General features: G+C 35.3%; 1 pseudogene; it reads right to left on the minus strand.

Annotated features, from left to right (window-relative positions):
* Positions 1 to 1805: 1805 nt before the first annotated feature.
* On the minus strand, positions 1806 to 10043 carry LOC141509164 (proton-coupled zinc antiporter SLC30A5 pseudogene; annotated as a pseudogene).
* Between the last annotated feature and the right edge of the window lie 14187 nt (positions 10044 to 24230).

Below are 24230 nucleotides of genomic sequence, written 5' to 3' on the forward strand. Positions count from 1 at the left end.
CCAGTTACATAGCAACTATGTATAATAGGCATAATTTACTCCCCATATTTCCTTACCTATGATCTATCATGTCATAAATTGCTTTTTCAGTTAGAAATTAGCAGTACATATATTAATTTAGAATCTAGTCTCATTGCAAGTTTATGTGTGTGTTTATGCATGTGTGCTTGTGTGTGCTTCAGAGTTTGCAAAGAGAAGCAATATAGTTTAGGAGACAGAAAACCCAGGTTAGAGTTAAGAAACTTGAGTGTAATTCTGCCTATGTCACATGCTGGCCATATGAATCAGGGACCTTGTTTAAACTTACAGTGTCCTAGGTAATAATCTAGGAGTACAGATCATAGAGAAATTGCTCATCTAGAGTGAGTCTCCTTACCAGAACTCCCTTTTTATTGTTTAACTGTTTTTCAGTCATATCCAACTCTTTGTGAATTCTATTTGGGGTTTTCCTGACAAAGATGTTGGAGTATTTTGCCATTTCTTTCTTCAGTTCATTTTACTAATGAAAAACTCTGAGTGAAACAGGTATAAGTGTGATGTCCAGGTCATACAACTAGTAAATGTTAGAAACTGGATTAAAACTCAGATATTCCTGACTCTGGGCCTGGCACTCTACCACTGTGTCAGTAACTGGCAACAGTATTGGGCTACATTGAGAGGTATATTTGTTACTGAATTATTTCAGTCATAGTGAACTCTTCATGAAATCATTTGGTGTTTCTTTGACAAAGATACTGGGATGATTGCATTTTCTTCTCCAGGTCATTTTTGTTGCTTCATTAGTTTGTTCTTGTCCTTCATTATCAAAGAAGAAAAAACAATAACACTATGTTAGAGACAAGTTATGGTGTGTCCAACTATGACTTCTTAGAACAATGTGATCTCCAAATGCTCTATTGCTCCTACAGAAATAGTTCATATGAACACTTGGGGTACATGCTCTAAACATATATCATACATTTCCTTTGAGCTGCTTCTATTCTGCCTTGCTCAAAGAGCACAACACTTTCTCTAATAGAGACAAGTCTGTGCCAGTGTCTCCCATGTAGAACAATCAATTCCAAAGTTCTTAAGAGAGACTTTCAGAGTGCCCCTAATATTGCCTCTTCTGACCCCAATATTACTGCTTGCCATGTGAGTTCTTCATAAAATATCTTTTTTTGAAAAGTATATTTTTGACATCTGAACAACATGGAAAGTCCATTGTAGCTTCCCTCATTTGAATACTTGTGAGCATTGAGAAAGAACCTCTTCTGTGAAGTGATCAGAATATCCCTAAGATAATTTATGTAGAAGCAACTCAGTTTCTTGGCATAGAGCTGGTAGACGGTCCAGGTTTCACAGGCATAGAGTAATGAGGTCAGCACAATGGCTCTATAGAACTTCAGTTTGATAGTCAATCTAATATCTCTTCTAACACTTTTTTTTGTCTTTTTTGCTATAACACATTATTTCTATTTTCTCTTAATTGAGCATGAAAAATTTGTGTTTGTACATTTTGTGTTTGTACATCCCCAAGGATATAAGGTACATTGTCGCTGACATAGGATTTCTTTTTAATAAGCACAAAGTATAGTCATTCAAATTGTCATTATTCACATATCCAATCAATGTTTCACATGTACAATCAGCCCATTTCAAAAATTCCTTTAGAAAAACATCTTGATCCTATAGAACTGAGCTGTAAAAAAATTCAAATACAGTACACTGTTTCTGTACATTTATGTGCATTTTCCTTTAACATTAACAATAGTGAGTCATATAAACTCCATTATTTATAGGCAACCGGCAAACCATATTTCATGTCACATGATACAAGTGCCATCTTTGTAGTATTTCATGGATTCCATCTGTTTTGTCATAGCAAGGACATCATGGAAACCTGTACTTAGGCTAGACATATGTTGAAAGTATGCCTCTTTGTCCACCTGGACTGTCAAATTGTTCACTCCAGCATCTTTAAGTACTCCTGTAACCTGTTGTACAATCTGCTGTTCCAGCACATCTGACATCACTTGTATATGAATTGTAACAGCAACAACACTGGCAGAATGACGCCAAAAATGAGGATCTCTATAGGATATTAAACCTTCAATTTTCTGAATCTTTTCTAATGCAATGTTTATCTCTTTTTCATTCTCTGGTGGCAGCCTCAGAAGCAGCACTTGACAGGCATCTTTAATCAGTAGAATAACACTGAGAAAAATTAATACAGCAATAAAAAGAGAGCAGAGAGAATCAGCAAAGAACCATCCAAACTGTTCTATAAGAATCGTGGATATGATCACACCAATGCTGCCAAGCGTGTCTGCCAATATATGTAAAAACACACCTCTCATGTTAGCATTCATGCTTCCCCCTGAAGCTCCATGAGAGTGTCCATGGCTGTGACTGTGCCCATGATCACTATGAGAATGACTACGTCCATGACTGTGTCCATGGTGAGAATGACTGTGATCAAGTGAGTGATAGCCTCCTTGAGAAGCTCCGTGGACATGGCCATGGGCGTAGCTAAAGGCACAGACACTAATAAGGTTTACTATCAGCCCTCCAATTGAGACAGGTGCTAACATGTATGTTTCTAATTCTGGAGGATCTATCAATCTAGCCCCTGACTCCACAAACAAAAAAAAATGCTATTACCATTAGAAAAAGGCCATTAATAAAACCAGAGAGAATTTCTATTCTGCCATACCCATAGGAGAAAATATGGGTTGCTTTCCACCTACTCACTAGGGCTGCAAAAAGTCCCATAACTAAAGCAGAACAATCAAAGAGCATATGGAATCCATCTGATATTAGACCTAGGCTATTGGTCAGTACTCCATAGAATAATTCCACAAAGGTAAAAACCAGATTTAGGCACAAGAAGTAAAAGATGTGTCTAGAATCACTCTCTTCAAGTATTTGTTTCAGTGATTCTTTAATAAACCTGGGTACTGACTGAGAACTATGTTGTAAAGCATCACCCATAAAGTTATATAAAGGAGTTCCTTCAGGAGAATAGCCAGCAAGAGTACCCTTCTGTCCTCTCTTAGAGAGAGAAGCTAGGATGTTAGCAGACAAAATGAAGAACATAGCACTCACTACCACTCCTCCAGAAAGGGCATGCAGTACTCTCTTGATGTGCTGGTTTATTCATAGCTCAAAGTTGGTCTGTTATTGGATGGGTTCAAAAATTTCCAAAAAGCAAAGCACTAATACAAATCAGAAAAGATCCATAGTGAGCACTTTTGGAAACTTCCATTTTGCCCGAACAGATAGAATCCACATAGAAATCCAGGACCACAACAAAAAAGATAACTGTTGTGAGAGGCATGATGAGAGAAGACCAAGATTCTACTTTACTGTCAGTTGTCACAGAAACAATGACCCACGGGCTCAAAAGAAGCACAGAAACAAGATGGGATAATGCTTGAAGACGTTTGCCTCCACCCACATCTAGAGAGAGCTTTCTGGAAGCTGTATGAAAACCAACTTTACAACACAAGGCCAATACGAGCAATAATACTCCACCCTTGTGGTGTGCAACACCTAAAAAGCAATGACTGTGTAAAGCATATGTGTCAGAGCACTGTCATGATGTCCTTCTGGATGTTCAGCAATTTTAGCCATGAGATCATCGTTATCAAAAAACTGCAAACAGATCACAGCAATGATGAAAAAAGCAGTTCCTCTTGTCTTTGCTGGTCCTCCTCCAGAACTAGTGAACAAAACATTTAGTAGCGAGATGACAACAATATCACTGTGTTCAAAGAGCAGCAAAGTCCTTAATGGTCCACAAATAGTAAGGCCAAAAAAAAACCATAAAAGTGAAATGATACACCCAGCAACAGCATGTTTAAATATTTTGATCCACTGATGTTTTGTAATAGTTCTCCCAGAAGAAAATGGCTTTTGAAACAAAACCATGAAAAATGCAGACCCAAGTTTTAATATAAAGATAAACTGTACAATATGAACTACTTTTAAGAGATCATATGATTCAAAAAGTCCCAAAGCCTTTAGAAACTTAGTGAAACATAAAAATACAATACATTTAGTGAATAGTGCACTGGGCACAACCACCGGCCCGAGGCTGCTGCCACCCATGAGCACATGGCTACTGTACTTCTCAGGTCTCAGGAGTCACCTCATCTCCTGCCCTCGCAGGCTGTCCCCGGGCCTGGCCTCACAGCCGGCCTCACCAGGCTCCCAGTAATGAGGTCAGCACAATGGCTCTATAGAATTTCAGTTTGATAGTCAAACTAATACCTCTTCTCTCTAACATTTTCTTATGGAGTCTCCCAAATATTGAGCTAGCTCTCTGATAATGCACGTGTGAACCTTATTACAATGAGAACTTTGCTGCAAAATACACTGTCAAGGTAAGTGAACTTGTTAAAAATATTCAGAACTTTTCCATTTGCTGTAATTGTTCCACATATACATGGTATGGTGCTAATTCATGGAGTACCTCCTTGGTGTTAATTATTAAGCCATAATTAACTCAAGAGAAATGATCCATACTTTGTGCTTTGTGCTTCATAGGTTACACTGATTGCTTAATCATCTACAAACAGAAAATCATCACGAACACTCCTTCCACTTTGGTCTTGGCTTGCAATCTTTTCAAGTTGAAAAATTTACCAATAGTGCAGTAACTGACCTTGATGTTGTGTTTCTCCTTGGTGAAGTTATTTGTTAATGTGGCTGAAAACATCATGATAAAAAGCATGAGAGCAAGGACAAATTCTTGTTTCACTCCATTCATTACCAGGAAATCACAAGAACATTGTCCACTATCCAAAACTTGGGCAAGCATGTCATCATGGAATTAACTATCAATACTGTTGAATTTCAAACAGCCACCAATTTTGATGTAATTTTCCATAGGTTCTCATGACTGACAGTATCAAAGGACTTGTTGAGATCTACAAGCATTATATACAGGCTTCTATTCTGCTCCTGGTCTTTTTCCTAGAATTTTTGAACAGCAAACACCATATCAACTTTTCCTTGACTCTTTCTATAATTACAGTGGCTCTCAGGGAGGTGAACATCTTCCAGGTGAAGGATTAGCCTATAAAGAGGATTCTAGCAAAAATCTTGCTAACAATGACAAAGAGAGAAATAATCTATTCCCTTTAGTTTTATAGAGTTGGATGATGGAGGCATCCTTGAATTCCTGGGTAATAAAACTCTATAAGCCATATAACCTGGAAAATTTCAATCGTTTTTTGTATGGGCAATGGGCAAATAGAATCAGCACCAGGTGCCTTGCCACATGAAAGGCACTTAATAACATTCAAAACTTCTTCAGTTGGAAAGGGATGGATTGCCTTCAACTTGAACTAAGTGGGCAATAGCATCTGCATTGATTGGTGTTGGTCTGCTAAGAATAGCCCATCTCTCTAGGATCATGTTCCTATTATGAATCAATGTGTCTACATCCATGCTAAGTAGTTAAGATGCATTATATGTCTTTGGTCCATAAATAGCCTTCAGGGCATCATAAAACACGAGTATTGCTATATGCAAAAAATTGAATTTCCCCTGCTGTTTTGCTGAAGAATCCTGCATCTCTCTAAGTTTCACTTACACCTTACTTTTTTTTAGTTTTTTCCAAGGCAATGGGGTTAAGCAGCTTGCCCAAGGCCACACAGCTAGGTAATTATTAAGTGTCTGAAGTTGGAATTGAACTCAGGTTCTCCTGACTCCAGGGCTGGTGATCTATCCACTATGCCACCTAGCTGTCCCTATATTTTACTTTTGATGGCATTAAATGCTGCTTTCTTAGAAATACATGAACCATCCTGGCGGTTTACCCTGTGGAGTTTTCATTTTTCTTTTAATAGCTTCTTTATTTCTCTGTCATTTAGCAATTTGCTCTTGGTGTTTATGAGTGTTCTGAAACATGAACAAATGCTGTATATCAAATTTCTAAAAATTTTCTATTCCTTTTCTGATCAATAGCTGCCAAATATATGTTGCCTCGACATTTCCTATAAGTTAGCAACAAACTGTTCCCACTCAGATAAACACTCTAATCTTGATATTAATTCTTTTGATAGTCATTTTATCTTGAATATAAATTGAATACAAATATTTAGCTTGGAGAGTATGAATCTGTGATCATCAATTTAGTCTTCTGCACCATATATTGCCTTTTTCAACTCTCACATCCTGTCTATTTTTTCTCCTAGCAATCACTTAGTCTATTAAATTCCAATGTTTATTGGGAAGGTGCATCGAGGAAATTTTATAGTGTGTAGGTAAACACAAGACAGTGTTTGTAATGAGAAGGTTATGAGATACACAACTCTTCAGTTGTTAAGTGACCATTGCTATTGTTGTTTCCCATTCCATTTCTTCCAAAGATAGCCTACTTTGTCTGATAGCCTGAGTCTACTCTAGCTAGCATAAATCACCCAGAATTAAGTTTGTCCTCAGTACATTGATGAGAGTCTCCAGATATACATAAAGTTTTTCTTTGATTTCATAGTGGGAGCATAGGCCCTCATGTTCGTGGTATGGTGTTTTCCTACAAGTGGCAATAACATTATCATGAATCTATTATTCACCCCTTTTGTAGGCTTACATGTTTGTTGATTACTTTAATTTTGATTTTATAACCTCATCCAGCTTCATGGAACTCCTCTTTACTGTGGCCATTCCAGAAAAATGTATATCCAGTTCTGACTTCTGTAAACTGACCTTCATTTGCCAGCCTTGTTTCACTTAGGGTTGTTATTTGGATGTGATATTTGCTGAGTTGTCTTGCAAAAAGAACTGTCTGTTTTTCAGATCTTTGAGCACATATTCCATGCACTGATGGTGAGTGGAATTTTCTTTGAAGAAGTTTTTGTACAGTTTATTGTGAATTGACTATAGGGTGGGACCCCTATACTTCAGGGTAAGCAAAAAATTGGTCAGGGTAAGCAAACAATTTTTAGAGTACCTTTCCTAGCTACTTCCTTACACCGGGAGGTGAGAAGTATGATCCTAAAAAGGGTGCTTCAGTACCTAGGAGGCTGCTGGACCTTATGGCTGCTTCCATTGAAGAGATGACTCTATGACCTGGGCTGCCTGTGTGCAGAGTTGTGACTATAGCTCTCAATGTATCTGCACCAGCTGTTTCATCATTTACCTGTTGTCAAAGAGCTTTGAGATAGGAATAGTAATATGGCTTGGGAAATGTCTTTTGATTTGTAAATAAATTGAATTTACATGAAGCAGAGTTGCATGAAGCCATCAGACAAATGCTCTCTTCAAAAGTCATCCTGATCCGGTAGCAAAAAAGAGTCAAAACTACTGTAGTAAACTAGATACACAGAATGATCTTGGTGATCTTGATGTCTAATGAAGTCTAAATACTCCACGCTCCTGCTTCAGCTGCCTTGATGGCCATTGAAACAAATTGTTCTCATCCACCCATTCACCAGTGGAAATCTTTACAGTTTTGGGGTAGACAACTACCCAATTCACCAATGGCAGTGTGTGGGAAAGTTCCTGATAAAGTCTTCTCAGGATTAAGAAACGTTTTTGTTAAGAAAACCTTGCATTCCAAAGTAGATTCAGAGCCATCTATTTTATGATAAGACGATTTTTGCTAAAAGGGAGGACATTCTGACCATAAACATTACTTCATTTTAGTTGAGATAATTATGAAGTCCTAAATTAGCTCACCACCTGATGGGAAAAAAAATTAGAAAACATTTCCTCTTTATTTATGTTGCTTTATATTTCCATGAATAGGGGTGACTAGGTGGCACAATGGATAGAGCACCAGCCCTGTAGTCAGGAATACCTGAGTTCAAATCCAGCCTCAGACACTTAATAATTACCTATCTGTGTGACCTTGGGCAAGTCACTTAACCCCATTTGCCTAGCCAAAAAAAATATTTCCATGAATAAGCTGTAACCCCCAGGTCAAAGGGAAAGAGGGTTAGGGTGGGGAAATTGCATTTACAATCTTTAAAACCTAAATTTGCTGTGCTTTCAGTGCAGCTCACTGTCTTCAGTGTGCCCTCTCTCCAGAGAGAGTAAACCAAAAAAACTTTCCTTTGCTCAGATCAGTCTCTGAAAATTTTCTTATCATACACAGCAACTAGTCCTAAATTATATTTTAATCTTGTCTAAATTACACACAAGTATATCTGGCTGCATGTGCCCCAAGAGTCTCTGTTTCCTACCTCTGCTCTATGTTCTGTGCCTTGGATGCTTGTGAACAATTGTCTTTATTTCCTTCACTTATCACTTTAAAGTTTCACAATTTAATGCTGTCTCAGTATTTCTACAGAAAGAATCATGCAATTTTTATAATAAGATCTCTGAGGAGATAAGGACATGATAATGTCTGAAGAGGAAAGGGAGAAACACACAGAGAGGCCCTAGAGGATGTGAAAGTGCTGTAGAGCCCCTCAATCCCCACCTGCAAGTCAATTCCCAATGGCTGGCTCCTTAAATATACTTATTCAGGAATTCAGGAATATTCTTTTGGCAGAGCACTGGGGCATGAAAGTAAGTGAAATATCCTGACTTTTCTCTAATCCCTTCTATTTTCATTTTTTCTCACTTCATCTCTAATCTTTCATCTTTAAAAAAACTATAGGTTGGGTACAATATTGTGAAACCAAATTCCATATATGGATTGGAACCAAGATAGGAGTCTCTCTCTGAAAGATTATGAAAAGTCAGCAAGTGCTTTGCTAAGGTGAGTAAAATTTAGGGACTTAAGTATAATCTTTCACAATCATACACTCCACTCATTCAACTATTTCCTAACTGATGAGAATCTCTGAAATTTCAAGTTCTTTACCACCACAAAGAGAACTACTATAAACATTTCATTCATATTCAGTTACTCCTTTTTCTTAGGTTTTTGTAAGGCAAATGGGGTTAAGTGGCTTGCCCAAGGCCACACAGCTAGGTAATTATTAAGTGTCTGAGACTGGATTTGAAGGCATATACTCCTGACTCCAAGGCTGGTGCTTTGTCCACTATGCCACCTAGCCACCCCTATATTTACTCCTTTTGAATTTTCTTTCATCTTATTTTTACTATTTTCTTTCTCAGGCTTTTTTTTTAATCCTATACATATAACATTATTTTTCTTCCCCAACCTCCCATTCAGTCTTTCACCTATCCCTCCCAAGAGTTTCCCTACTCTTTCCCTCCAGTCTCAATTCACACACACACATCCAAGTCTCCTTCACCCTCTGTCCCACCTTCCCATATCCCAATGCACACACCACTGTAAATGTGCCTCCCCTTTCTGTCCTCCAGTTTCCTCACCTCTACATTTTCAGAAGACTTCTAAGCTCTTCCAGATATATTGTTTCCTCTTATACCCAGATTAATGTAAGTACCTAACATTATGAGCCTTTGAACCACACCTGTTTCATATGCGTTAGTGCTTCCTTTCATGACTCATTTTTATAATATAATTATTCCCTTTTATCTTTTCCTATCCAGTTTTGGTTTTTGGAATCATACCATCACATGCAATTCAGACTCAATCTTTCTTTCAAGCTATGTTACTAATGATGACCATTTCAAGAATACTGATTATTATATATGCAGTTATAGAGAGATGTAAACACACATATACATGTATGTATGCATGTATATAAATATAAATATATATATATATAAAAATATTTTAGCTTAACAAATGCCTTATAACTAGTCTTTAATTATTCCTTATATTTTTCTGGATATTCCATATTGAATTTTCAATTGATTACTGATCTTTTTTCTAGAAATATCTGAAAGTCTTTCAGCTCATCAAATCTCCATTTTTTAAAAAAAATTCAGGATTATACTAAACTTTTCTGGGTAATTTATTCTTGGTTGCAACTTCAGTTCAAAAATGTTTCAATACCTCTAGTCTTTGAGAGTAGACTTCTTAGGCAATCCTGATTGTATTCCTAGAGAATTTAAATTGTTTTTCTTGTTATTGCTCATTATATTTTCTTCTTAATCAGTGGAGTTTGAAACTTGGTTGTGACATTCACATAAGCTTACCTTATGGGATCTTTTTCAAGTGGTGAATGGTGCATTGTTTATTTTATTTCTACTTTACCCTCTTGTTCTAGGACTTTGGGGCAATTTTCCTTCATAACTTCTTATAATTTTGTATCTAGATTCATTCTTTGATCTTAACTTTCAGGTAGACTGACAATTCTTATATTGCCTCTTCTTGATCTGATTTCCAAATCAGCTATTTCCCAATGAAATGTTTCATATTTTCTGTTTTGACTTGTTTTTATTATATCTTGGTGTCTTATAGCATCATTCAATTCCAACAGACCAATAAATTTCTTTTAATAATTTTCATTTATTGTTTTCAAATTCTTCCTAATTTTTCTTTAAATTTTATTACTTTTAATTTCTTCTAAGAACTCTTTTTTTGAGTTTGATGACATTTGATGTTATAAAGTACCATAATAAGTAGTGGAGAAAATAAAAAATATAGAGAAAACATGTTTTCCCTTTACCTTTTTACTTGTAGAAGAACATAGGATATTTTGTGACCAAAATGGATTAATTATCTTTGATTTTGTCATTATGAATGCTACTTATAGTAAAAGCAGTCACAACTGTGCCATTTGGTATATGCTTTTGTAGTTGCTGAATGGAAAATTTAAATTAACTCTATGACTGCCTCTGTTATGATTTGATCTCATACAAGCATAGGTATTTTTATATAAGAACCAAGACTGAAGTTTGTGGAAATTCTGCCACTGGGGTTATAGCTATTAAATATATGTAGTCAGTGATATTGGCTCCAATAAGAGAGAAAATATTAAAAACCTGTTGAGATCACAGGTTTGCTGCACCAGGAAAGGCCATTCTCTCTTTCAGCTACCAGTGTTGTCCATTAATCTCATGCTCCTAAAGAAAAAATTACAAAGCAATGGGTCAGACACAAATATTTATAAGAGATAAGATCAGAACAGTCAGATTTAGCTTTTTTATTAACAGAATAAATATATATGATTAGAATTGGATGCCAGTTGAGCTCCTCTGCAATAAGGAAGGGAGATGGAAATGAAGAACACCATTTCTTCAATTCCTCAGTGTCTTTTTTCCTTACGTTTTCTTGCTGCAGGAGTAAGGACTTATAATAAACACAGTCTTATACCTTGCTATTTGTTCCTTTCATTGTCACCTTTCATGGTCTCCCTTGTAGGATTGAATCTGAGAAAGAGCATTGCCAGATTCTACCATCTTGCTGCTTCTTTATGTTTTGAGGGAAAGTATCACCACTCAGTTGATCCCTTATCCAGAATACCTGGAAACCCCATTTACTCATGCAATACAGTTCTAGTCTTGGGTTAAATTTCCTCTCTTCTACCTCAGGGAAAGGATACAAGACTCAAGGTCTTTTGAGACTTAGTCCTCCTTATGAGAATTCAGCCTTCACAGAAGGGCTGTTAAACTCAGAAAGGTGACATGTACCTAGAGTTCAAACTTGATGTCCTTTGAGCTTGACATAACCTGCCATCAATTCAATTCTATTAGCACAACTTTTGAACCATAATGAGGCAATACAAAAAGGTTTTAAAGCAAGTGATGTAGGTACTAATAACTGTAATCCCAGATAACTAAGAAGTTCAAGGTACATAAATTTATAATTGATCTTGGGATCAAGGAAGGTTTTTTTTTTTCTGAAATTAACTTTTGTTTTGGAATTTAAATGAGGGATAGGGATTTAGTTGTAATATATGGATATGTAATCAGGTCACAAAGGTACAGTAGTGCAAAACTTCAAAATATATGTAATCCCTGTTGCAGTCTGATCTGACCAATATAGGAACACTTGAAAGGGAGATGTCTAAATTTTAAAATAGAAAAATGGTACGGGTGATTCCTTTTGAGGAGCATAAATTGGATTTGAAGAGTGAAAGAAGTTGTGAGTCTCTCTCTTTCCCAGTCACCAGAAACAGTGGGGGAAAAAGAAAAAAACTTTTGAGAGGTAGGTCTATAAAGATGAAATGTATATGAAGTATAAAAAGGAAAATTTTATGGTCATTCATCAAACAAAACTAATTATAGATGAAACTCATCTCTTATTAGTCATATTGTGCAAGGAATATGAGTGTTGTTTTATTTGCAAAATTAATTATTTGAAGTATTAACAATTAAAAGAATGACCTTGCTGAGCAATCAAAGAATAAACATTTATTAAGTATTTACTCTATGCCAGAAATTCTACTATGTGTTGGAATTACAAAAAGAGGCAAAAGACAGTACCTGTTCTCAAGGAACTAATAGTCTAATGGGGAAGACAACATGCAAACAAATACATCAAATGAATAGGGTGCACCTGATTTTATTTATTAAAGTTTGGAAATTATTAATGAATATAATGATGTACTGATATTTAAATAATTATAATTTTGGGGGATGCACAAAAGTCAATGGTTAATAATTTACTTTATTCCAATATCTCAGAGAAGAATAGAAGGTAAGATTATAGCACCTGCTATAATAGTTTATATTCTGAGAGGAGACAGAACATAAAGGGAATGTTGGCCATGAAAGTTTGGTTTTGTCTGGGAAATAAAAGGAATTGGTAGAAGTAATTGTGTATAATATTTCCTAACTCTACTCACTTTATTTTGTATTAATTTATCTTTCCTTAAACCTTTTTATTCATCATAATCATTTCATAACATATTAATAATATTCCTTGCCTTAGTAGAGTATAGTCTATTTAGTCATTCCCAAATCAATGGACAGTTTCTTTGTTTCAAATTCTCTACTCCACAAAACAAATTTATATATATATATATATATATATATATATATATATATATATATATATATAATATGTATATATAATATATGTATATATATGTATGTCTGTGCAAGTTAGCCTTTCTTTTTTGTTTTATCTTCTTGCTGTATAATATATGTAATATATATATTTATGCATAATGAATATAGCAGGTTAAGTATGTTATCACATTTGAGAATCTAACGAGGCCTACAATGGAAGTAGTAAAAGTCAATAAGATTTTGCGAGATTAAATATTAAGTGACTTGAATAGTCACATAGCTATTAAGTGATAAGATTGAAAACTGGGTCTTCTGATAACAAAAAAATGTCTCCCCCCCAATATGCCACAGCTGATATATTTAATTAAATTTTATTTTTATCCATACATAGGAGTAGTAAAGGAAGATGTGTTTTTCTCTTATTTTAGAGAGGGAATCAATCTTCCTACCCTGAAGGATACCCTTTCAAGTGAAGACTAGAACCCCAAAACATCTGGAGTTCAGAGCTTTAAAGGAATAAAGATAATCTGTAGGAAATAAATCTGAGTCTGGGTCTGAGGCATAGGTCACATCCCCTCTTGTGTGTAGTGTTTCTTTACAGGATTCCTATTGATGAAGTGGTTGGTTGATGATCAAAGTCAGTAGACACATTCCAGAAGTAACTGAAAATTTAGAATTTAAGCAAATTTCTGAAAATGAGTTGGAGGATGGGTATCCTTGCCAAGAAAAGTAGGAGTGTAGTATACTTTATTATGTCCTTTAGGAGTAATGAACAAGTATTTTTTTTTCCTATCATGACTTAGCAACATATTTTTTGTATATCACAAGATGACATAACTTGTCATTAGAACTTGTATATTTATTCCAATGAAGCTGCCATCTTTGACATATCTTCTAGTTGAATGTTTCAAAGTTGTGAAATATGCTTTAGAAAGGGTTAATGAAGTTAAATATTGAGCCTTTTGATTGGATTAACTATGGAACTCTCTCTATCAATCCATCTCATCATTTCTACAATCTAGACTAAGACTAATCAGCAACATCACAACAGGAAATCAGACCAGCGGCTCTGAGTTCCTCCTCCTGGCCTTCTCCAGTCGCCGAGAGCTCCTGTTTCCAGTGTTCTTGGTCCTATACCTGGCAGCCTTCCTGGGGAATCTATTGATCCTTGTTGCTGTTGGCTCAGACCTACGCCTCCACACACCAATGTACATGCTCCTCGTCAACCTGTCCCTGGCAGATCTGTGTTTTACCTCTACTACAGTGCCCAGGCTCCTCTATGCCCTGCTGACAGGAGACCAGACCATCACCTATGCAGCCTGCCTATCTCAAGTGTTCTTTTTCCTGATGGCAGGTAATGTTGATAGTTATGTGTTAGCTGCCATGGCATGGGACCGATACGTAGCCATACGCAAACCATTGCACTATACTACTGTGGTGACTTTGCCACGGTGTATGCTGCTCCTGGGAGCTGTGTGGGTGGGCACAGCCTTGCACTCTCTGCTCCACACAGCTCTCATTGCTCGTCTCACTTTCTGTAACAATCGTGCTCTCCCATACTTCTACTGTGATGTCCATCCTGTATTACATCTTGCCTGCTCTGATACCTCTCTCAACTACATGGTAGCTATAGTGGAAGGTGGCACTGTAATCATTGCACCTGCTATTTGCATTGTGACCTCTTACGTCTTCATTGGAGCTGCTGTTTGTCAGATTCGTGCCCCTGGGGTTTTCCGCAAGGCATTTTCCACCTGTGGATCCCATCTAACTGTTGTTATTCTTTTCTATGGAACTGTAGTGGGTGTCTACCTGAACCCCCCAAACCAGGCTGAGGGTCAAAAGGAAGGCCAAGACCTTATGTCCACAGTCATGTTCTCTGTGGTGGCTCCAACACTGAACCCCTACATTTATAGTCTGCAGAACCGAGAAATTAAAGCAGCCCTGGCAAAGGTCTTTATGGGAAATTAGGATTTGAGTCTTGTTGAACAAATGGCAAATGTATAATCCCCAGTGGCTTTAGCCTTTCACTTTTTCTCTCTCATCAATTCCTTTTCACAGTCAATAGACTTTTACACAGATATGCATATACTAGGTCAGAAATGTATATACTATTTTTAAAAAAACACCTTAATTTCAGGCTTGTAGAGAGACATCTAAGTTTTGAGTGTCTCTTTCTAATCTTGAATTTTATATCCTTCTTAGCTTCAGTTTTGTTCTCCTCCATCTTTTCAAGAAGGTTATCTTATTTTCATATTTTGCTTCCACCTCAGCCTGATGTGACCTTGTAAAAGATTAGACTGCATAACTTTCCCAAAACTGAAAAGATGATGGCAAATTTCTACCTGTTACAAAGTTTTCCAATAAAACTAACAGTTGTCTGTGACCAATTAGGAATCTTCATTTTGACTTTTAACTTGAGAGATGTTTGATATTTAGATTTTGTGAATCCTTCCTAGGACATGGTGCCCTTACAATTATCTATCATACTTCATCACTCTATAGTAAAGAAATAACATATAAACACACAAATTAAGCCTGCATATCTTCCTGCAACATAAACTACTTTATTTCAACCTTGGAAAACTAAATTGTGAGTCCCTAAAAAGTCTCAAAGAAAAAATAGAGACATGATCTATTTCATTAATACCATCTCCACTATCCCAATTGAGACAGATTTCCAGGCATTGAATGGCTAAGGTAATAATATGTAGTCTAGAATGATACATTAGGTATTTTGGAATCTAGAACATTAGAAATTTAAGGAATTTCAGATATTAAATTGTCCAAACCTAAACCCTGGTTAGGTCAGCCATTGCATCTAAAATATTCTCAATAAACACTAATACAACCTACACTCAAAAATCTCCAGACAAGTGAAACACCTTACTAATTGAGAGTGCTTTTCCCTTTTGAATAATTCTAAAGTTATCTGACAAATGAATGACAGAAAAATGAAACTTTAATTTCATATTGAGGACTGTAATTAATCCCAAAGCATTAGTATCAAGATTGGCAAAATCCTTCATTAAAAGAAATGAACAAGATAAAGAAACTTGAATTCTTTGGGGCTAGCTAATACTGGAATTCTACACATCTAAACAGTGACAAAATATGTTTTTAATACCCCAGGTAATAGATTAAAAATTTCAGAATTGGAAGGAAAATTAGAGATCTTTTAGTATGTAATCCTCTTATTTTACTTATGAGGAAACAGGTCCAAGGAGGTTTTGAGACTTGCCCACTATTATTTGGTTAAAATCACACCTGAGGCTAATCCCAGACCCTGTCCAGTACACTGCAAGACTGCTAAGTATCATTGGATACATCTGTGTTTCTAGCAAAAAGGAAAAAAAAAGTATTGGAAATGGGTCATTTTTTCTAATGAAAGGAAATTGAGTATAAACAAGAATTTTGGAGGAATTAAAAAATTTAGTAATTGAGAATGATCAGATGAAAAACACCAAGAAATTCTTAAATTCTTGTAAGCCAACGAGAGATCTTTTTCCTTTTCTATGCTGTGAAAAGAGGTTCTTTCTATCCACTTCCCTGATATGGGTGAGATCAAGTAATAGCTCAAAAATAGTGATGCAAGTATTGATGCTAGATGGAATGACATACTCTGCCTTTTCAGCTGATCAAAGAGATGGAAATGGTTTCACTCGCCTAACCTAAAAAGCTATACATAGAATAAGTATGAAATTATAAATGGAAAGTGCTAAAATTAAAAGGAATTGAAAAGGGCTTTCTGAGGAAGATGCGGCTTCAGTTGTCATTTAAAAGGAAACCATGGAAACCAATTGGTAGAAATTAAAAGAGAGACTATTCGAGGAAGAGTGGATAGCCAGAGAAAATGAACAATGGTGAAAAATAGAATGTCTTGTTTGTGGGACTGCAAAATATCATGTTCCTAAATAAAAAAGAATGTGTTAATGAGTAATATGTAAGAAGACTGGAAAAGTGGGTTAGAGAGAGGAGAGGACTAGGTTATGAAGTTCTTTGAATGCCAGAAAGAGAATTGTGTATTTCATCATGGAGGAAGTAAGGAGCCTGTAGAGTTTATTGAATACTAGATCCTGACATAGAGAGAACTAAACTTTAGGAAAATCCCTTGGATAGTTCAATGGAAGTTCAATTGCAGTGGAAAGATTTGAGAGGAGACACAGTAAGTGGATTATTTTATTATAAGAGACCAAATGTGAGATGATGTGGTCTTCACCCAGAGTCATTGCATTATCAGAATAGAGGAAGGGAAATATTAGAGATACATGGCAAAGGAGAAACCAATAGGCCTTGGCAACAGAATAGATATGAGGGATGAATGATAGAAAACAGTGAAGTTTGAAGCCTAGAATGAGAGCTTGGGAGACTAGGAGACTGATGTTGCCTTCGAAAGTAACAGAGAACAAAGAGGGAGGGGAGGGGAGGATTTAGGGTAAAAGGTATTGAATTCAGTTTAAGACATGTTGGGTCTAAGATATCCAGTTGACATCCAGTTCAAGATCTGGAAAGCATAATGACAGATTTTTATTTCCGTTAATTGATACAAACTAAGACACACTCCACAAGCAGTAAAGAGAAATGTGTGTCCCTCACAATTTTATTAGAAATAATTATGTTAATAAGACAAAAAAGTGACTGCTCACTATGGAGAAGACGGTTATACAAGGGGCCAAAAGTATAAATATTAAGTAAAGTATATCACTAGATTTAGGAGATAGGGAGTTTTGGTGTGGTTGTTAGTCCTGCTAGTTGCATTAAATCAAAAGGAACCATGCATCACTTCTGAGATAAAATAATGAAGGGGAATAGTCCTGGGGCTCCTGAAGTCCTTCTTTTGCAGCATTGGCTGTTCATAACAATTAAGGAAGGAAAGAAGACACTGAAGGAAAGCAGTTGTTGCAAATATGTCCTATAGTTCATGGAGGGTCCATGTATTTCAAAAACATGAAATGTGGAGTAAAAGGGAATTAGTTATTTCAATCTTAACAGACTACTCAACTTCTAAAAAATATAATTGAGTTTTTTAAAACCATTATATCTTTGTTTTAACAATCTTTGTTTTTAGTTTCAAGTTTCAAATTCTCTTCCATCCTCTAATACTTGTCTCTCCATCTATGACAAGCTAATCAATATGATACCAAATATACATGAAAAAAATCATGCAAAATGAATTTCCATTATAATCATCTTGTGCAAAAAAGCAAGAACAGTCAAATGAGAAACTGTACATGAATTTGTACTCATTATTCTGAAGTTTGTTCATAAGATTATTCATCATGAATACTTTGGAATTTTCCTGGATTATTGTACTGATCAGAGCAACTAAATCTTTCATACTTTCATATCATGTTTAACACATTTCCATATAAGTCATCTTGAGAAAGAGGACTCAGAAACAATAAGGAAAACATGAGAATAAGGGGGAAAAATCATAAAATGAGTTTTAAAAATTGAAAATATCTTGTTTTGGCCTGCATTCAGACTCCATATTTTTTCCTCTGAATCTGTATGTTATTTTTCATCACAAATCATTTGGAATTATCCTTGGTGGCTGAACTGCTGAAACAAGTTTTTCTATCATTGTACTTTACTTTTTATGGAATTAAATGCTGCCATCTTAGAAATTGATGAACTATCCTGCTAGTAAACCTTGTGGAGTTCTCATCTTTCATTTAGCAGCTTCAGTATTTCCCCATCATTTTCAACCAACCCGTCCTAATATTTCTTTCTGTTATGGCCAAGATGAGCAAACACAGTGGTGTAAATCAGATCTTTGAAAACTGCCCCCTCTTTTTCTGCTCCACTATTGCCAACTATGTATTGACTCAGTTTTCCCTCCAAGTTAGCAACAAATTATTCATGCTCAGAGAGACAACAAACTGTTCATGTTCAAAGAGACAATTTAATCTCTTGACATTAATTCTTCTAGTAGTCATTTTGTCTTGGGACTGTTGCTTTGGTTGAATGTGAGTATTTATCTTAGAGGAGATGAGCCTATCATCATTCTGGCACTGTGTATCACACATTGTCTTTGTTGGTCTGACATCCTGTCTGTCTCTTCTCCTTACAATCACATAGTCTATTAGATGTCAATGTTTGCTACAAGGGTATATCAAGGAAGTTTTATTGCATTTATTGCATTTAGGTAAATAGAAGACAGTGTTTGCAATGAAAAGGTCATGAGATGTGCAAGTTTTCAGTAGTACATGACCATTGCTGTTGCTATTTCCATCTCCATTCATCCCAAAGACTCCCTGCCATGTCTGAGATTACTCTAGTTTTTAAGTCACCCAGAATTATCAGCTTGTCCTCTTTTGGTACATTGATGATAAGGGTCTCCAGGTCTTTATAAAATTTTTCTTTAACTTCAAGAGTGTTTGTCATGGTAGGAGCATAGGCACTGATGATGATGGCATAAGAGTTTTCCTAAAAGTGGCAGTCTCATTGTCAGGAGCCTGTCATTCACTCCTTTTGGTTGGCATTCAAGAATTTGATTAGATAAATTTTGATTGCAAAACCTACCCCAGCTTCTTGGTGTTCACCTTCACTGTGGACACTCTAGAAAAAAAGAAAAAAAAGAAAAAAAAAACATGTATCCAGCTCTGACTTCAGCAAACTGGCCTTCAATTGTCAGCATTGTTTCTCTCAGGGCTGCAATTTGGATATGAGAGTCTGCTAAATGTTCTTGTACTGTCTAGGAGTGTGTGCCAATGGTGAACAAGTTTTTGTAGATTTTGTTTTGCGTCTCAAATGGACTGTAGGATCCCCATCTTTCTGGTAATCAGGCCACGGTTGGATAAGCAGACAATTTTTAGGGCACCTTTTCTAGCCCCTTCCTCACACTAGGAGGTGAACAATGAGGTCCTTAGAAGGACTGCTTAGTCACTTATGGAGCTGCTGAATCGCACTACTGCTTTCAGTGGGGAAATAACCCTATGGCCTAGGCCATTTGTGTGTGTAGGGTTGTGACTACAGCTCCCAGTGTATCCATGCCTATTTCTTCATCACTTGCCTGTAATCACAGAACTTTGAGGAATGGTAAATTATGGGTGATGTCTTTTGATGCATGTGTAAATTAATTTAAGTGAGGTAGAGCTGTGAGAAGTCATCTGCTTCACTCTCTCTTCCAAAGTCCTCATGATCCAGCATTGTAAGACAGAGTAAAGACAACCCCCCCACAACTTATCGATGAGTATGAGACTTTTTCAGTTACCCTCAACCTACTTTTACTCACCTGCTGAAATGGTTTGCTGTAGTGGGGCCTTTGTGCATGTTACAGCATCTTGGAGCCCCAGGTGAGAGTTAGGTAGATCAGATGGACACAGCCCTTATACCAATGGTACTAGTCTTCCTTGAACACACCCTATACCCCAAAAGAAAATTAAATAATCTAATTTTAAAGAATGTGTATGCGATCAAATAACAAATCATAGAAATAATCAACTATTTAATCCAAGAAAATTACAATGGTAAGATACCATACTAAACCTTGTAGGATGAAGCCAAAGCACATTTTAGGGGAAATTTTATATCTCTGAATGCTTATATGAATAAAATAGAAAAAGAAGAGATCAATGAATTGGGCATGCAAGTAAAAAAATGAGAAAAACAACAAATTAAAATTCTCAATTAAATACCAAATTGGAAATTCTAAAAATCAAAGAAGAAATTAAAAATATAAGCAAGAAAATCATTAAACTAATAAATAAAACTGAAAGATGATTTTATGAAAAAAAATGATAAAATAGATAATCCTTTAGTTAATCTGCTTTAAAAAAGGAAGAATAAAAACATATTACCTGTATCAAAAATGAAAAGGGTAAATTCATCCCCAATGGGCAAAAATTAAATAATAATTCAGAGTCATTTTGCTCAACTGTATGCCAATAAATTTGACAATCTGAGTGAAATAGATTAATATTTGCAAAAACAAAAATTATCTGGATTAACAGAAGAGGAAATAAAATACTAAAATAACCTCATTTCTAAAAAAAAAATTGAAGAAACCATAAATAAACTCCCTAAGAAAAACTTTTCAGGCCCAGATGGATTTAAATGTGAATTCTACCAAACTATTAATATATGACTAACTCCAGTTCTATATAAACTATTTTAAATATATATATAAAAGGTTCTGCTAAATTCCATTTATGATACCAACATGGTCCTGATATATAAACCAGAAAGAGTCAAAACAGAAAAAGGAAAATTATAGATCAATGTACCTAATGACAACTGATGCAAACATTTTAAATGAAATTTTAGCAAAGAGATCAGAACAAGTTATTACTAGGATAATACACCATGATCAGATTTTGTACCAGTTAGGCCAGGTTTGTCCAATATTAGGAATATAACCAATAAAGCCCAAGAGCAAGAAATATAAAGATAAGTTCCACTTAAAATAATTGTAGGCAATATAAAATATTTGGGAGTTTACCTCCCAAAACAAATCCAGAAATTATATGACCAAATTATAAGCTACCTTTCATACAAAGTCAGATCTAAGCAATTGGAAAAATGTCAATTGTTCATGGTAAAGCTGAGCTACTATGAAAAAATGACAATTCTATTCAAATTAAATTGCTAATTCAGTGTCATACCAATAAAACTACCAAAATATTTTACATAACTAGAAAAATAGTTACAAAATTCATCTGAGGCTACAAAAAGTCAAGAATATCAAGGGAATTGAAGAAAAAATGCAAAGAATGGTAGTAACCAAATCTAAAATTATATTATAAAGTAGAATCATCAAAACTGTCTTGCACTGATGAAAAATAGATAAATGAATCAATGGATTAGATTAGTCTAAAAATGGAAGTAAATGATTGATCTACTGTTTGATAAATCCAAAGACTCTAGCTTCTAGTATAACTCACTATTTGAAAAAAACTGCTGGAAAAACTGGAGAATAGTACAGAAAAATATAAGCATACACCATATCTCCTAACCTATCCAGAAATAAATGCAAAATTTCGGCTTTAGGATATAAACATAAAGGGTGATATCAGAGACCAGTTAAGAGAATAAGAAATGAATAAGAAATAATCTGTCAGATCTATTGAGGGGGAGAGGTTTATAAACAAACAAGAGATAGAGAATATTATAAATGACAAAATGGATTATTTCAACTATATTAAATTTAAGAGGTTTTTGCACAAATAAAACCAACGTAGCCATGATTAGAAGGAATGCAGGAATTTAGCAAACTATTTCCAGTGAATGTTGGTGATAAAGGACTTATTTCTAAAATATATAGATAACTGAATTAAATTAATAAGATTCCAAGTCATTACAAGTCATTCTTCAATTGATTAATGGTTAAAAGATATAAACAGGTGGTTTTCAGATGAAAAAATTAAAATCATTTATAGTAAGATGAAAAAAAAATCCAAACCATTATTTTCAAAAATAGTCAAATTGACTGTATTTTTTCTCCAGATCACTCTATAGAGGAATAAATGGAGGCATTAGGGTTAAGTGATTTGTCCAGGGTCTTACATCTTGTAAATGTCTGAGGCTGTATTTGAACTCAATAAAATGAATCTTCCTAAATTCAGACCTAGTACTCTGTCCACTGTGTCTCATAAGGAAAGGAGAATATTTTTGATAGCTTTAATTTGTGAACTACCCCAAAATTCATGACCTTGTACCAGCTCTTCCCAGTATCATATTTTTATATGGTCCCCACCAAATCATTCTAGGTTCATTTCTTTTTTTCTTGGATCTACCTTTTTTAAATATTTTATCCCTTTATGACTGGAAGTGGCAATTTATGATCATGGATATTGTACAAGCCAAGACTCGGAATTCAATTCAGTTTGGCAAATTTATATTAATTTGCTATTATTAAAACATTACTTTACATGATAAGGATGATGTTTGTCTTTCATTCTGGAAGAAGATCATGATATTGGGAAGGTGATGTCTTGACAGCCAAGTCAATTGGATTTGAGTGAGAGAGTGCTGAGCTAAGTCACCAGTCTCACCTTCCCATCCAAAACCATCTGGACAATGGGAGATGTTTCTGCATCTGAGGGAATAAGGATAAAGTAACTTGCCCATGGTGACACAGTAAGTATCAAGTGTCTGAAGCTGAATTTGAACTCTCATCCTCCTAATCCCAAGACCAATGATCTATCCACTGCACCAACTAGCTCCCTACTTTACATAGCATCTAGTCCAAGCTTCCATTCAGAATGAAAATTTTCTCTGTGTCTAAGAAATGTCAAATAACCTCTCAATGAATACTTTAAGTAATGGAACAATCAGCACATCTAAAGATAGTCCATCCCATTGCTGGAACAGTTCTGATAGTGCTTGAGATCTTTATCAAATTATGTTTGAATATGTCTCTTAAATATTTGACCTACTTTTCCTTCTACAAAAACAGAAAGTGTTTATGGGCCCTTACTAATATGCAATATTTCAGTTATTCTGTGAAGATGGAAATAAGATTCTGCATGTTATCTTTTCCCTATCTGCACATGTTCTATTACTCAGTGGTTCTCCTATGATATAATTCATTGCTGAAAATTTACTTATTGGGCCGGCTAGGTGGTGCAGTGGATAGAGCACCGGCCCTGGAGTCAGGAGTACCTGAATTCAAATCCGGCGGTATGGTCTTGGGCAAGCCTCTTAACCTCATTGCCTTGTAAAAAAAGAAGAAGAAAATGTACTTACCAATTATCCTCACTGACATGTAGTATGTGATAATATCTACTTATGTAACAAAGGACTCAAGGATAACTGAACTCTCATGCTATCTGTTTTTCAGGATTGACACTCCACTCTGGTAAAAGCCAAAATTTATTAATGTCGTTGTAAGCCATAAATAGATAACATTTCCACAGCACTTTAAGATTTACAAGTACTTTACAAATATCTCATTTTATCTTCACAATAAGTTTGGGAAGCTCGTGCCATTCTTCCCATTTTGCAGATGATCTAACTGAGGCAGACAGAAATTATTTGACTTGTGCAGGGTCATACAGCCTAGGATGGTCTGAAGTTATATTTAAATTCAGGTTTCCCTAAGTCTAAGTCCAGCATTCTGTCCACTTCATCACCTTTAAGAACTGTTATAATGAGGAGAGGAATAACCTTCACTAGTAAAGGGCTCTTCTGATTCCAAAGTAAATTTTCAAAACTCCCTCAAAAAATAATAAGAAAAATAAGTTTATTTTTAAAACTTAAAGTTTATCAATTTTCTATTTCTTCCAATGATGCTGAAATTTAGTGTAAAGATAGAATATCAAAAGTGACTGGAAGAGAAGACATAAGATTTGTCAAATTAGCAATTAGATCCCTAGGATCTGGCAAAACTATTCATGTAGGAGATTGGTCTGTTTTTTTTTTAATCGAACTTGATTCCTTTTCCCTTTCTTAAGTTCCAAGAATATTAATAAATTAATAGGCATGTCAGAGACAAAATTGATTAAGAAATATTATTTTATCAT

This window comes from Macrotis lagotis, chromosome 1 (genome assembly GCF_037893015.1).
Source record: "Macrotis lagotis isolate mMagLag1 chromosome 1, bilby.v1.9.chrom.fasta, whole genome shotgun sequence".
NCBI classification, from domain to species: domain Eukaryota; kingdom Metazoa; phylum Chordata; class Mammalia; order Peramelemorphia; family Peramelidae; genus Macrotis; species Macrotis lagotis.